We start from the raw sequence: 16,425 nt of genomic DNA on the forward strand, positions 1-16,425 counted from the left end.
TGTCAAAACTAGCATTTGGACATTATGGGCATCTTCTGGTAATGTGTGTTTTTTTACAGTTGACTTGTAAAATCACGAAATAGTACTATGTGCTTTCCAATGTGCTTACTGAATTCTTTAAAACCAATTTAAAATTACTGTGTTTGTAGTGTTATGAATGTTAGCTTCTTTTAACAATTTTGTTTCTGAGAATTCTGGAATTTCCTAAACCACAGTGTGTAGAAGAAGGAGGTGCCCAGAAGTGGGCTCCTTTGCTCAGCTTTGTGGTTGTTTTATGAGATTCTTTCGAGCTCTGCTTTCTCTAAAGGAGAGCCAGTAGTTCTTAGTAAATGCAGCGGGGTATGAGGGGAGGATCAGGTACTGCAGCCGTGAAACCTCTGCCCAGGCATGCGTTTCGGTTTATGCACTGCCGGGTTAAGGAACACATTTCAACGATCTGGGCATTCATCGCTCTCAGTTGTAATACATTTATCTCTGTCTAAAACAATCTTTCCACTGAGTAATCCCGTTTCGAGGTGAGAGGAATCTTTGCTCAGGATGGCACGAAGCAGGCCCCTAATTCCCAAAAAGATCCATCAAGAGCAAGGAAAGTAATCAATGGCCATCGCACCGCATATACGTCGAGTCCCAGGGAGACCAAGACTCCGAGAGCAGCGCAAAATGCGTGCGCTACCCGAAGGTTGTAAGGCGCGCTTAAGGGAGCTGGGATCTGCTAGCGCGCAGAGCTAGTTAACGGAGGGCGTGCCGGAGGCGTGGCGCGAGGTGTCCCGGCCGGGCGATCGGCGTGGGGGACGGCGGTGGGCGAGCCAGGCGTGGGCAGCGCGGCCCGGGAAGGGCAACGCAGGGCGGCGAGCAGCTCCCGGCTCCCGCTCTCCCGACCGCCTAGCCCTAGCCGCCGTGGGCGGGGCCTGCGGTGATTGGCGGGCGGGCGGGGAGGTCGGAAGTACTTTGTTTTTTATGCTAATGAGGGAGTGGGGCTTGTCCGTATTTACGTTGAGGCGGGAGCCGCCGCCCTTCATTCACCCACATGGTCTTTCGAGGTGCTGCTGCCGCCGCCGGACCTGCGCCTTCGCGCCACTTCGCGCCCTCGGGCGAGGCCGAGGGGGTGGGGACGACCCCCGCCGCGCTTCCGAGGCTCGCGCCCTGCGCGAAGCCCCTTCTACAGGGTGGGCCGGCCAGCCGGCCTCACCCCCTGGCTGGGGCCTCCAGTCGTAGTAAAGCAGAGGCGGGTGGGGAGGCGGGAGCGATAGTCCGCGGCGGGCGAGGCGAAGATGGTGGCGGCTACTTCTGCCGGTGAGTCTGCCTGTCCCTCCGCCGAGTGAGTGAAACCTGTTGTGTGCAGCCCGGGTCTGGAGGGAGGGAGGGCGGACGGGTGGGGCGGACGAGCCCGGGGCGGCGTGGCGGCGGCGTGGCCGGGGCGGGTCTCGGGCCGTTGGCCGCTCCGGCGTGTGGCAGGCGCGACTCGCTGCCCCCTTGGTAGCACGCGCGCTGGCGGAGGGGCAGGGCCGGGCCGGGGAAAGAGGGTGGAAGGTGGCGGCGGCCGCGCCCGGGATCCGCAAGGACCCTCCCTGGGCCGCTCCGGCGGGTGGGTGGTCGCGCGGCCAACACAATGGCCCCTCGGGGAAGGGACGTGTTTGGCTCGCGCCCCCTCCAGGGCGCGGGGTGCACACGGGGCGCGGGGTAATAGGGTAAGGAAAGTTTCTCTCGGGGGCGAGAGTTAAAGCGCTTCCAGAACAAAGCGGCGGCGGCAGCGGCACATGGGGCAGGCCGCGGGCCGGGAGGGGGCGCGCCCACGAGGTACCTGCGCGCTGGGGGGCGGCGCGACGTGGGCGGGAGGGCGCGGGTCCCCCAAACTTTGTGCGCGAGAGGGCGGAGGGCGCGGGAGGTCCGGGCGGCGCGGCCTGGACGCCACCCCCACTCCGCGTGGGCTTTGTTAACCCGCGTGGGCAACCTTCGGGCGGTGCTCGCAACTTCCCGGGCCGTAGTCCGCGGAGCGGGCCGGGGCCGGCCTCGGTTACGGCGTGGAGCCGCCTTCACCCGTTTGCTGGCCTGGGAGCGCGGCGCGGGAGGGCCGGTTGGGCTCGGCGGGAGCTACGGCCGCGCCGCCATGTTCCTGCGGGGCGGGCTGCGCGGGGGTGAGGGCGGGGGACATGGCGGCGACTGCGCGCCGCCGCCGATTGTTCCCGGCTTAGGCCTCGGGCCGCGTGCGACGGGCACCGCAGTCGCGGAGCCCCCGCCCCTCTGGGCCGGGCTCGGGGGGGCCGGGGGACACAAAGGAGGGGCGGCGCGCCCGCGTCCTCGCCGCGATCGGGCCTCGGCGCCGCCGGTCGCCGCGCGGCTGCCGCCGGGAAACGGTTTAGGGGGGTGGTTGCCGCGTCCGGCAGGACTTGGCTCTGACCCACCGCCCCCTGGCGGCCGTGCGGGGAACCGCAGGGCCGCGGGCCCCCTTGTGCGACATGTGCTGCCGGCCCGGGCTCCATGAGCGTGGCGGGCACTTTGCAGTCTCCGGTGTTAATGCTGCCTTTTCTATTCCTAAACGGGAGCAAAGGAGACGGGAACTGGAGAGGGCAGGCTCGTTTTAGCAGTATCACCAAAAGAAAATATTAGCAACATCCCTACCCGACCACATCAGTTAGGGAAACAACTCTTTATCCCGGCTTGCAGCCACGAGGTCTAGAATGGGGGAGGGGTGGTGAAGAATAGTCCCTTTGCTGCTGCTTTTTCCTCTCTTTGGAGCTGTACAGTAGAGTTTAAGATTGCTGTCGATCACACTCCAGCCTTTCAGGGCCTTTTAAAATAAGATGTGAATCTAATACTTGTGGGTTTTTCAACTTTATTATCCTACTAATTTTCACCTATACATTGGTCTTTTAAACCCCAACAGTATTGCCTGGCTTTCTTCGGTTTTGCAGTGGATGTAATTGATCGCTATAAAGGATTGGAAGAGAACAAATTTAAATCTGGGTTAGGACAGTTGTAGTAAATTTGTGCTTTTTCCCTACCGCCCCCCCCCCCATTTCAGCCATACACGTGGACCTAAGTGCACCAAAAGCTTTTCTAAGGATAGTTGCTGAGAAAGAAGTTTTCCCGAGTGGGTGAGTGTATTCTAATGTTCTTTAACTTCTTTTTTAAAAATAAATTTCTCTTGGATTTTTTATTTGAATCGTTAAGATGGGATTGGGTTTTCGACAAGTGAAATAGGTACTTTGTTCATTTACCTTTTCTATGAAATGACTTCAGTATGAGTTAGCTAAGTTTTATATTAGTAAAAGTACAATGCAAATGTCCTTATAGATCTTTAAAACTGATGCAGTTTACAAAGTGTAATTTTGGAGCTGCTTTAAGTTGGATGATAAAATGGATCTAATCTGTAATACGTTTTAAAGGTTTAAAAATATTTAAGTGGAATATATAAGATCAACCAGTTACACTTGAAATGTAGTATGAACCATAATTTTGATAGTTTACCACATATTTGCTAATTGAAAGCCAGAAGAAAAGTGTTCTCCCATGTGGATGTGAAGATTTCCTCTAAAAGGTACATGAGTCAAATTATATTAGTTCTTGTTCATATGCAGTCTGATTTTGATTTTTTTTTTAAGTATGCTGTTGGAAGTGGCCAAGTGAAGAGCCACCACTTACAGTATTAGAATGATGGTTAGTTATGATTGTCTCATGAAAAAATATTTTAACTTAAAAGTCTGTACTTCTGAATGGAACTTGCAGGTTTGCATAATTAAACTCGTTTTCTCTTTCTTATTAGAGATTATGCTGAATTTTGTGTTTTATAGTTTGTAAGAGTTTGAGGTGTTATGCTAATTATTTATTTAAAATTTAGCAGGAATAAAAAGAACATCACCTTGTAAAACTGAAGATTGTGACCAGTCAGAGTAATGTCAAAGTGCTTACAGTGCAGGTAGTGATATGTGCATCTACTGCAGTGAAGGCACTTGTAGCATTATGGTGACAGCTGCCTCGGGGAGCCAAGGTGGGCTTTACAGCGCAGGGCCTGCTGGTTCGAGTGCTTTTTGTTCTAAGGTGCATCTAGTGCAGATAGTGAAGTAGATTAGCATCTACTGCCCTAAGTGCTCCTTCTGGCATAAGAAGTTATGTTTTCATCCAATAAGCCAAGCCAAGCAAGTATATAGGTGTTTTAATTCTTTTGTTTGCAGTCCTCTGTTAGTTTTGCATAGTTGCACTACAAGAAGAATGTAGTTGTGCAAATCTATGCAAAACTGATGGTGGCCTGCTATTTCCTTCAGGTAATTTTTACTAATTTTGTGTACTTTTATTGTGTCGATGTAGAATCTGCCTGGTGTCTGATGTGACAGCTTCTGTAGCACTAAAGTGCTTATAGTGCAGGTAGTGTTTAGTTATCTACTGCATTATGAGCACTTAAAGTACTGCTAGCTGTAGAACTCCAGCCTCGGCCTGTCGCCCAGTCAAACTGTCCAGTTACTGAACACTGTTCTATGGTTAGTTTTGCAGGTTTGCATCCAGCTGTGTGATGTTCTGCTGTGCAAATCCATGCAAAACTGACTGTGGTAGTGAAAAGTCTGTAGAAAAGTAAGGGAAAATCAAACCCCTTTCTACACAGGTTGGGATCGGTTGCAATGCTGTGTTTCTGTATGGTATTGCACTTGTCCCGGCCTGTTGAGTTTGGTGGGGATTGTGACCAGAAGATTTTGAAAATTAAATATTACTGAAGATTCAACTTCTACTTATTAATGTTCGGGGGGGGCGTTAAAAAGTACTAAAAAGTTCTTTGTAATTTAAATTATTTAATCAGTGTAACTTTTTAAAACTTCTTGAATCAAATGTTGTATTTTTGTACTAAAACATTTTATTTCTGAGGTTGTGTGCCAGACTTGACTAAGGTTTTACTATATTTTTAAATTACTTAGTTTTCAAGCATTCCATTATGATTATGTCTGTAAAGGAAATTTACTTAAATAAATGTATGATAATAATCTGTAAAGTTAGGATATACTTTCTTTCTAGGCTTTCTCTGGGCTTAGTATTTAGGATGTTTTTAACAAAGAGTTAGTAAATTATGTTGCCTCCTACATTATTTTAAGTGTTTAAATCTGGTGAAAATACTTCTGTTTTAAATTAGTATGTGAAGAAATTGTTTAAACATGAAATTTAGATTTGGGAGAGGGTTGTCTTTTTTCCTAGTAAACAAATATATTTTGCCAGTACTAGTGTTCATTGTGTGTAACTTTTAACTGATAATGTGCAATGTGCTAGTTTTCTTGTCATTGTTAATACTGTGTCAACTATTAGTGATCCTTAGACTTAGCTTTCTGGGACTTAAAAATAAGAAAACAAGACATGCTGGTATTAAGTGAAGTCACAAACATTTTGTGTGTGTACATGTCTCTATTGCCAAGAGTGTAGAAGTTGGGTGGGAATCAGAACTTTATTTTTTTCTATTTGTTCTCTACTCCCTTTGTAAACCAGACTTCTGTGACAGTTCTAGGCTTATCTGTCACTGGAATGGAACCTAAGGTAGCAGTTATAGTGTTTTTATCTAGTGTTTCTGCCCCCCCCCCCTTTTTTTCTTTTTTTCATGTATTTTGTCTCTAGCCTGTGGTTCATATGTGTGGAAAAATGGGTTACTTGAGAATGATCAGACTTAAAAGGATCAATTGTTAAAATTGGACCTGAGCTGAATTTTGGTAATGTGAAATTTCACAACCTTATTTATTGTACCACCTGATAAATTGGAAAGACATTTTTAAAATGCATTACATGAAGTCTGACAAAATTTAAGCCTCTTGAAATTTAAGGAGTTTAATTATGGATCTCTGAATAGAAAGGTAAGAGTTTTACAGATCTGTATATAATAGTAGATTAAAAGGTAAATTTTCAGAATGAGAAAATACTAAGGATTATGCAGCGATTTATAAAACAGATCTAATTGTCCTTAAGTATTTTTAAACCTTTTAAAGTTGAAGAAAACTTAAAAATTGCTCTGTTTGGTTTTATTTTCTGACAATTTTTTAATGTCTAAAAGTTCCATAATATAGCATGATTTATAATAGGCTGCAAAATAGTGTGCAGTGGTTATAAGTGAAAAAAGTTATGTTTACCTCTACCGCACAATGAAGTGGAGAAGTTTTTGAGGAAATACCTCTTTAAAGTGGAACAGCAGTAAGAAAGCTGCCAGATGATTTCTTTAATGTGCTACAATGTAACTCAGATTTTAATAACAAAATTTTTCATTGGTAACTGCCCAGATGCTGAATCTGTAGTACTTGTGTTTAGAACTTCATCGGACTTTTAACTGAGCCTTAATGTCTAGTATAAATATCTTAACAGAGTGTATAACTTCTTGTGGGGTTTTCAGTGGGGCTGAGGTTACATAGGTTTTGGAGGAATTTTTTTATTTGCTTCTGGTTTTAAAATGTGTGACAAATTTCGTAGTCTTGCATCTTAAGACTTTCTTAGACACACTAACCAAAGGCTATGCAAATAAAAGGGTCATTAATTTCACCATTTTGAGATACAAATTGGCCTGGGTGGAGTAGGGGGTCTGGCCTGTCAGTGTTTTAACCTTGAAATTGTTCAAGACTTAAGGTATTGACCATCAGCTCAGATTTGGAGAGCCTTAAAGCTTTCAGAAAAAATAAACCTCTTCCTATTCTTTTGCATGTTTTGCATGTACGTACAGACCTCTAGCCTATAAAAGAAAAGTACTTGAGGTTTTACAAATTGTCTTTTGGGAAGTGGCGATTTTACTAAACACTTGAGATTTTTGTTTTACAGGCAAAACTGTCTAAGCAGAACAAGCCAGACTTGGCTTTCCCTATAGCTGGACAAGTCCTACGGAATGATCCCCGACGATTCAGCCTGCAGCTGCCTAGAGAACGATTCAAGGCTATTCAAGGCTATGTTAAAGTTCATGTGTACTTAATGAAATAACTTGTTAGTAAGTGACCGCCTGGCGTGGTTTGTCTAGCATTAAGAAAAGTTAGGAGCCTCTGGGCTGAGCAGAAAAGGTAAGGAGAGCTCAGTGTACAGACTTACTTCTTGGTGTGTGTCTGGAGATAATATGCCTACTCAAGATGTGGCTTTAAAAGTCTGAATGTACTTCTGTTTTGATAAATATTCTTTGTATTGTCAGTAATAATATTGATAAACTGTAATATCTTTAGTGAGTTTTAAAGGATAACTGGGGGGGTATCCCATCAATTTTAGGACCATAAAATATTTGTTTTAAAAAGCTTAGTTTTCCCAGTAATTTGAACCAAGACACAGCATTGAGATGCCTACTTTAATATGCATTTATGATTTAATCATGTTCTTTGAGTTTTAGTGCCTTTAATGTAAACAAAATTATGTATTTTAAAACTGTTAAGAAATTGTCCAGAATGAGCATATTGAAATAAAAATTTTAAGGTTATTTTTAGTTGTGACGGTTTCTCTGGGTTTGTTTTCGTTGTTGTTTTTTTGTTCATTTGTTTTTGTTACAGTAAGTGTGCCTAACATCTTCATCGAGGTAATTGGGGAGGTGGTGTAAATACCAAGGGTGATTTGCCTGCATTATCTTAGTTCAGTATCCATTGCCTCTGAATTGAGATAAGCATAATTTCTTGTACAAAAAGGATGTAAAACTGGAAAATGGACTCTGAATTAAAATTATGTCAGTTTTTTTTAAAAGGTTAACTTCTAATCTGACATGCTTATATCACACCTGAATTTATTTGATTTGGGTTTTTAGTGTATTAAAGGCTACTAAGAAAAGTCCCAAGTATAAATTATTTATTAATTTATGTATATTATAGGTCATGAGCACTAAAAATCCAGCCACTTGCTATTTTATTAAGCTAGTTAAGTCTGAAGAATCTCCTTTTACTGGAATACTGTGCACATGTTGAAGATTTTGGTTTTTGTTTTTTAAAACCTGTTGATACATTGAAGTTTAAGAGGAAACCAAAGTGTAAAAAGTCTTTAACACCTGCCTTTTTTTTTTTTTTTTTTTAAAGATTTTATTTATTTATCTTTAGAGGGGAAGGGAAGGAGAGAGGGAGAGAAACATCATTGTATGGTTGCCTTTCGTGCGTCCCCTGCTGGGAACTGGCCTGCAGGGAACCTGCCTGCAACCCTGGCATGTGCCCTGACTGGGAATCGAACCGCGATTGTCTGTTTCGCAGGCCCGCGCTCAATCCACTGAGCTACACCAGCCAGGGCAACACCTGCCTTTTAATGAATACTGAAATATCTTCTGATTATTAGCGTTGAATGTTCTTTGATGGAGGTGTGCTGTATTTGAAATACATTGAATATGTCCTGAGCAACACAGTTCAGCAACATGAATATTCAAGAAAATTCACGGTAAATATTTTACAAATAAGATTCTGGTTATATACTTAGGGACAGCAAATGGGTATGAGTTCCAGTCCTGTGCAGTTTTGAGTAAGTACTAAAGCAAAGGACAGTGTAAATGTAAGTTTAGTCACCAGTGAGACAAGTGTTTGGTGTGGCACAGGAGTGAATAAAAACCTGACTTTAGTAGCACAGTGATACCAAATCAAATGTTCAGTACAATGTCTCCATTCTTGATAACTGCATGATTACATCAAGACTGAATTTTGGAGTATGTACACTTAAGAGGAAAGGAACAGGTAGCTGTTGCTTGTAAAATTATGTGCTGTAAAGTAGTTAATAAAACAACTTTTTGAATTCCACTGGTAAACGTTAAAGGAATCACTTGCATATTTAGTTGGGATGTAATCTTGGAAAAACCACTGGGGGTGTGGGGACTTCTAGCAAAAGCAGATGACAATTGTCTACATTCGAGGCAAGTTATGTCCGTCCTTTGAGCCATTAACTGGCCTTAGGGCATCAAGTTCAGTTACATCCCTCAATGCAAAGGTCCACTCCAATGAAGACTCTTGCTGGGATTCTGCCCTGGTTGTACATTTACAAGATAAGGTAACTAATTCTAGTTGGGTGTTCTGGAACTTTAATCCAGATGCATTAGAATCCTTGGAGCTTGAGTAGGGCTGGATGCTAGGAAGACAAGCATTTCGAGATAATCTGTTTGCATTTAAGAGTATAACTGCTGCCATAAACAGTTCAAAACGATAAGCTGAAGGAAAGCAGGATGACAAAGCAATACCTGGGGATTTGTGTGGAAGGAAGGGACACCTAACTAGGACTGGAGAACAGACATTTCGTGCTCAGTATAGCTGGCTGGCTTTCACACAGGACCTTCCGGCCAGGGCCAGTCTGCTCTGCAGGGTCCCCAGGGTTTTCTTCACCCACAGCTGGAGGCAGTGGTGACTGCTGCTCCAATGATAGCTTGGTTTTGATGGCAGCACCTAGTGCATTGGGTGTGGGTTTCTTTGCCAAGGGCAGTTGTCACACTTGTCAACAGTCATTCTGGCTGAGGAGTCGTCTACTCTGCATCAAAAGAATTGTGAGACTAGACTCACAATTTTTAAATTGATACCTAAAATTCCTAAGTTTAAATGTAAAGGATATAGTTTCTGCTATGTTCCAAATATTTCCTATTTATGATTCTGCCCTTGGTTATACTGTTAGTCTCAACATAAAAGACTGCTTTTTAAATGACATCCTTGCTTTTTAAATGACATCCTTGCTTGAGCCCTCAGTCCACTCGGGTCATCTTGCTACAATAACCATTGAACTGTTCCATGTGTCCTGCCTCCCGTTGTCCCCATCACAGTGTTCTGCAGGCTTGGTCCTCAATGACTGCACTTAACTCTCAGCTTGGACATTTCCTTCAGGATACCTACATAATTTAATCATGTTTCAGTTTTTGTATGAATGTCACATTAAAGTAGCTTTTGTTCACTGCGTATTTTATTCTTCCCCTGGGTGATTTTTCCTAACAGAAGACTAGTGAGGCACGTGGAGTCTTAGAAGACTTAAAAGTGCAGGATCGGAGGCCCTTGCCCCCTGCCCCCCTCCCCACCCCCATTCCAGGAAGGCAGGGATTTGAAGATGTTTGGTTCATTATGCCCATTCACCTAAAAAACAGTAACTTTGTACGTGAAAGGTGTTTGGTATGTCTCATAAACAAGTGGCAATGCCCATCATGAGTGCCAGAATGAGGCAGACTCAGTGGCAGTTAAACAGCAAAACAAAGGGACTTAAGGTCTCAGCATCATTGTCAAGTACATGATCAAATAATCTGATAAGAGTTGGTGAGGTAAAATAGAAGAGGGGTCAAGAAAATGTGAAACTTGTGTGGCAATATAATAGTGATATAAAGAACTATAAGGAGCTTCATAGTGAAGTTTAAGAGGAAAACTAGTTTCAAGTACCAGTTTCTCCCATTGTCTTCAGCTTTCCTATTTTAGCAAGATAAGTGTCCAAGCAATCCCAGTTTCGTGCTCAGCAAAAACAATTTATTCTTTCCCCTTTTAAAGTTTCAGCTTCACTCTTAGACAAGTTTAGGTCTCACACCCATTTGAACTAGTCTGAGTGATAAGATCATTTTCAGGGTTGATCCTTATGCACCAGGTTTATCAGTAACTGACAGCTTTTCTCCCCAAAGCACACAGGGTACCTAGGTGGTAGACTGGATAGAGGAAAGATATTTGCAAGTGCAAAACTAGTTGGGGTATACGTCTTGGCTGGCCCCCAACAGCATAATTTCAGAAGATGAAAGGGGAGGGAGGAGAGCAGGGAGAATCTTCACAGGCTTGTGATGCTCATCACCTGCATCTGATATGGATTTAGCAGTTTCTAGAGCTCAGTTTAAATGTCACTTCCTTGAGGCCTTCAACTACCCTTTTGCAGTCCTCATCTCTGCCATTTCTTGTAGCACAGCACAGATTTTCCCATGGTTCCCGAGGTGAGGAGTCTTGACACAGGTAACACCAGGTTCAAGTTAAGGGCTCAGCTGGACATTTCTAGAGGCTCTAGGAGTGGATCCATTGCCTTTTTCAGTTTTTAGAGACTCCACTACATTCCTTAACAGTAGTGGGTCTAGTCTGCACACCCCAGTGCTCTGAACTCTGCCAGCTCAACCCTGATGGCCTCCCTCTTCCACTTTAAGCATTCCATGGAGCCCACCCAGATATCCCAGACTAATCTTATTTTAAGGTCAGTCGATTAGCAGCCTTAGTTCCCTCTGCTATCTTAATTCTCTTTTACCGTATAAATTACTCTATTTGCAGAATTAGAATAAACATTGGGGGAGGGGGCCTGTCTGCCACACCTCTTCTGGAATTAATGTTGCTTTAGAACATTGTGTTCCCCCTGTGCACTACTACTTGGGATTTTATTCAGACTAAGCTTAAGTAAAATTAAGAAAAATACTTTTTAGCCATTCAGGGAGAAGAAATAGAACAAACTCAGATTAACTTAAGTTCCCCCCTGCATTACTTACATGCCAGTTTATAGAGGTTCTAAGAATAATTATTCATAAATACAATAACCAATTGTCATCCTTGTCAGAGCAAAACATTTTCTCTGATGGGAAAGTCTCATAGTAGTATAAACCTATTCCAGAAAAAACTTGTAGAACTACATCAGTCAACTATCAAGTTATTCAAAGAAAAGAATGGGAAGCCAGAAAATAAACGTCAGCCACTTAAACACAGAAACATGAAGGGACTACTATTAGAAGTGAAGTTTAAGAATGGAAGGGAACCATCAGGGCTAAAACTGGGTTGTTTATCAAAAAGAAGAATGAGTCTTTGGAGACATTAAAGGTAAGTGAGCAACTTACTCTTTATTTTGTTACAGTACCGAAAGTTTGTTTTTATTTCAAAGCAGCCACACGCAGAACAAAACACTAACCTTTGAGATCACTAGGAAAATGGCTGAGGAAACAACCATAGAACAGAAGATAAGAAAGGAGGAAATGAGCATTTTAATGGAAATTCAGCACAAAATATTTAAGTAATTTATCTTTTAACTTAAAACAGTTACACTTAGATTTCATGACCTGCAAGCCTTGGTTATTTATAGCCATTGGAATTACAGGCAGATGGTGGTTTGGCCACGTCCAAAGGTAAGTCTGGCCTGTACCTGATGTTTTCTGCCCAGCAATAAGTTAAATGTTAATTAATTAAATATTTGTTTAATGAACTGAAGATCATCCCTAATATTATTTTACAATGTGTGTATTCTTTGATGCACTGCAGGAGGTATTTACACACCCCTCTTGCGTATCTTACTCCAAAGTTTGTCTAGAGGTTGAGGCTGAAAATTATGCTTGCTTTGATGGAAAGGATAGAAAAGACTGTAAACGGCAGTGGACGTTAAGAAGAAAGCTCCCTGTGCACAATTGTGTGTGGTGTGTAAGGGAGATGTGGGTGGCAGCCAGGAGTGGGGCAGTGATCTGGTGGGTTCTGGGAGCTTCACCAGTGGGTCCTACAGTGATAAAAAGCGTCCAGGACACATGTCAGGCAGCACTCAGCCAGTTTTCCTGCTTTGTGAGCTTGGGAAATGGGTGCATGGCCTCAGAGCCACTGTCTTGTCTTTTTTACTTGTGGCCCATTGTTCTCCACCAGATTGCTGGAATCATTGGAAAAAAAGATGATTCATAAACTGACAGAATATGTAATAACATACAGGCATACCCCTATACTAAGGGCTGTGTGCCCTCAAGGACATTGCAGGTGATCTTGAGATGTCTCATATGAGTAAATTAGAATTAATAAAATGAAGTAACTAACAGTAGATGAAAAGCTCAGAAAGTTAGTGCCACTGGAGTTCAGAGGGGAAATGTTTAATACAGTATGTGCATTTGGCACGCATAATACACAGGTAATTAGATGGGCAGGTTTTAACTCAAATCTAATTTAGCATGCATTAATGCCGTAAGTTTTTTACTGATTTGGTCATGGTATGTTGATCCTTGCTTAATACGAGGAAACATATTTTACACATTTTTCCAGCTAAAAATGGAATGTGCAGGTTAGTACCAAGTGAAACAATTCAGCCATACTTAATATTACTGTCAGAATAAATTTCTGGTTTTCTTGTTTTACAGAATTTGAGGCATTTCATTGCTACAGAAATGTTTTGCTTTCTTAAAATGGCGATCAAATATTGAAATATAAAAGACCTTAAACACACTGTTTATTCATTTAAAGACTTATTGATAGGAAGTCTGTCTCCAAAAAGATAACATCCAAAAATAATTTTTACTTTTTTGTATAGGGTTATTACTTTGCATTCATTTTATTTATAAGAAAAAATTAAGGGACATTTATACAGTCATGGAATTCAACTCTCAATTACAGGTGTCTTACACATATCCAGTTCTGGATAATGATAGGATCTAGAGTAAGGAAACACTGATGAACCTTTAAAAAATTACCAGGAAAACGTTAAAGTGGTAGTTCAATAATTCAGTGAGGTTACAGTGCAGAATTAAATTAGGATATTCAATAATGCCATTATTTTAAATAGCTGAGCATGACTTAGCCATGACCTTTGCCCACTTCTTTTTAATATGATGCTAGCAAAGCAGAGAACATGCTACTAAGATGCTGAAGAAACTTTTGAGATTAATGGTTGATTTTTACACTTTAAACATGTTTTAAAGTGCTGCTGACTTTGTTTTGTCTTAAACTCATCAAATCACTGGGCCACATTTGAGGAAATCAATCTCTCCTAAATAGTTAACCATAAAGTATATTTGTATTAGCAAACAGAATGCTTTCAAAATATTTCACTTTTGAAACTGTTTTGAGTTTTTTATGTTGACCCAGAGACTTTGCTTGCAAAGGTACACTAAGTGGAGTTAAGCAATTGCCTGGCAAAGTTGTCACTGAGATCCCCATACAGGCTAAAATGAATCAACCGACTTTTAGAGAATTTGCTTATGACAGCAGACCTTCACCTTTTCTGCAGTTTTAGGAGTTTTTACTTGTTCCAGGAATTGTTGGAGTTAGAGTCTCCTTTCCCTCCCTCCTTCCTTTCTTTTTTTCTCCTCTCTTTTCTTCTTTCCCCCTTTCTTTTTTCTCTCCTTTTCCTTCTCTACTTTCTTCTCTCTTTTTTTATCCTCCCTTCCTTCTTCTATATGTATCATTCACCAGTGGTATGCACATAGCTAAGAATTTTAGCTAGTAAATATTAACCACATATATAATTTTAAGCATTTGTGGACCTATCAAGGTAATTAGAATATATTTTTAGTTTTAATTGGATGTTTTACATTTATATGGAAAACTCAGAGGCAAAAGTATTATTTAAAACAATAGTATGTGGCCCTGGCTGGTGTAGCTCAGTGGATTGAGCGCGGGCCTGCGAACCAGAGTATCGCGGTTCGATTCCCAGTCGGGGCACATGCCTGGGTTGCAGGCCAGGTCCCCACTGGGGGACACATGAGTGGCAACCACGCATTGATGTTTCTTTCCCATTCTTTCTCCTTCCCTTCCCCTCTCTCTAAAAATAAATAAATAAAATATAAAAAATAAAAATAAAAATAAAACAATAGTATGTGAGGTCTCCAGAAGGTATCCAGCCATCTAAGATGAAAAAAGGACAGTTATTGAAGAAGATACAAGAGAACACTGTACATAGGACAATGATGTCCCAGTCCCCTTCAAAGCAGGTACCTTGGAACCTCACAGTTTTCGCAATCTCCATCAGCTGCCCCGTTGTGTTTTCCTGAATCTCATCAACGGTCTGAAATCTCTTCCCTTTCAAAGGTGATTTTAGTTTTGGGAAAAGCCAGAAGTCACAGGGCACCAGATGTGGCCTGTAGGGGGACTAAGTCTCCTGGGTAATTGGTGTTTAGCCAAAACACTCTGCATGAAATGTGATGCATGAGTGGGAGCATCACATTGTGATGAAGCTGCCAATCACCAGTTGCCCACAGCTGCAGCCTTCTGAATCATCTGAATCATTTTTGCAGAGGAATGTTCAAGCTTAATGCAAAATTTGATTCCGATTTCTTGCTTGACTTGCTCAGTCATTTTGAATGTTAAAGCCACACAGTACATATGCGCACTCCATGGCATCTACCGCCCCCACTGACTAGTACGTTGAAGTCATTGTTCCACGTGCATTCCAGTCCACTCTCCTTGGCTTCCAGGTTACATTATCAATATCGCACAAACTGTTCTCATTCAATTAACCTTGGCTGGACTTTTTCTGGACAGACCTCATATATTTTGAAACATGGTGAATACCAAAATTATTTTCTACTGGATTCATTAACTTAAATGAATCTACTGGATTCATTAACCACCTGAATTAACTGTCTCTCTTTTGAACCATAATCGTGACAGTATTTCATGTTTCCTAGTCATCCCAACTCCAAAGTGCCTGCTATTTGCATGGTGTCTAACCTGTCTTAATGCCATTTCTGAGAGTTAAATAAACATCTTCCAAAGGCTTTTTAATCTCAAGAACCCATGCCCAGTGAACACTGAGTTTAAAAGACTGCATAATGATGTCAAAGAAAAGTTTGTCTCTCAAGACCAGGAAAGTTTTCCTGGAATGTAGACAGGTAGAGTTGGAGGGGAGCAGAGAGTCCAGAAATATCATGGCTCTTGTCTTTTGTGGCGGTTGGGCACAGAAGGTACTACACATCACAGTTATATTGGGAATTCAACAGGCAGCCTCATCAGCTCACTTATGTGGCAGGACCGAGACTCACCAGACTTCTTGCCATTCACTGTGGCACAAAAGAGAGGTCGGATGGTCGTTGTGCCTTTAAGGAGGAATGGAGTGTCAGAAGGGAGACTGTGGGCCTGAACAAGTCGTGGTAGAAAAGGCCTTCCGTCTGGAACAGTGGAAGACAACCCAGCCCTGATGTACACGGCCTGATATACAGAGACCAGTGTGGAAAAAGCTTTTCCCCACCTGGACTTTGTGGCTGAAGTGTGCACTAGGTATCGGAGACTGAGAATATTAAGAAAGCATTATGGGGAGAGTTTGCCTAGAATCATTTAGTGTGTAGGAAGTGAATTAGAAAAGAGAAGGTGGTTATTACTGGAAGCAATGAGATGGGATTTGGAATTGGTCTGTGGCCAACAGGAACTGTAACTTCTGAGCCCCCAGTAAAGTAAGGAGCCCATGACTGATCCCCACTGATGGGATAAAAGTAGATAACTGCTAAAATCCAGGAGCCTGCTTATTCTTCGGAACCTTGACCCCCACAGCAAGAGAATGTCTTTCACAACTGCCCCCACGCTTACTCATAATTAAGTAATTCTAGGATCTATCTGGAAGAACAAACTGGTGAGATGAGAAAAAGTTTAACAACATGGGAAATATATGAAGTACTAAATGTTTTTTTGCAGCTAACACTAATAAAATGAGGCAGTAGCAATCATCAAGGTAAATCAGCGGGATGAAATAAATAGTCCTGCAGTAGGCATTGTATACTAGAACCCCAAACTATATAAGAAAATGGCAGAGCCAAAATTAAAATACAAATACTATACTAAAGAAAATGTTTGAAATGAACTCATGGAATAGAAT

General features: G+C 42.3%; 1 long non-coding RNA gene across 1 annotated transcript; it reads left to right on the forward strand.

Annotated features, from left to right (window-relative positions):
* Positions 1-1,034: 1,034 nt before the first annotated feature.
* LOC119039688 (uncharacterized) lies at positions 1,035-7,868 on the forward strand. The gene is made up of 3 exons (XR_005080656.2): positions 1,035-1,293; positions 3,023-3,095; positions 6,772-7,868. It is a non-coding gene; the product is annotated as an uncharacterized LOC119039688 (long non-coding RNA).
* The last annotated feature ends 8,557 nt before the right edge of the window (positions 7,869-16,425 follow it).

Source organism: Artibeus jamaicensis, unplaced genomic scaffold (genome assembly GCF_021234435.1).
Source record: "Artibeus jamaicensis isolate MK-2021 breed Jamaican fruit bat unplaced genomic scaffold, CSHL_Jam_final contig_415, whole genome shotgun sequence".
NCBI lineage: Eukaryota > Metazoa > Chordata > Mammalia > Chiroptera > Phyllostomidae > Artibeus > Artibeus jamaicensis.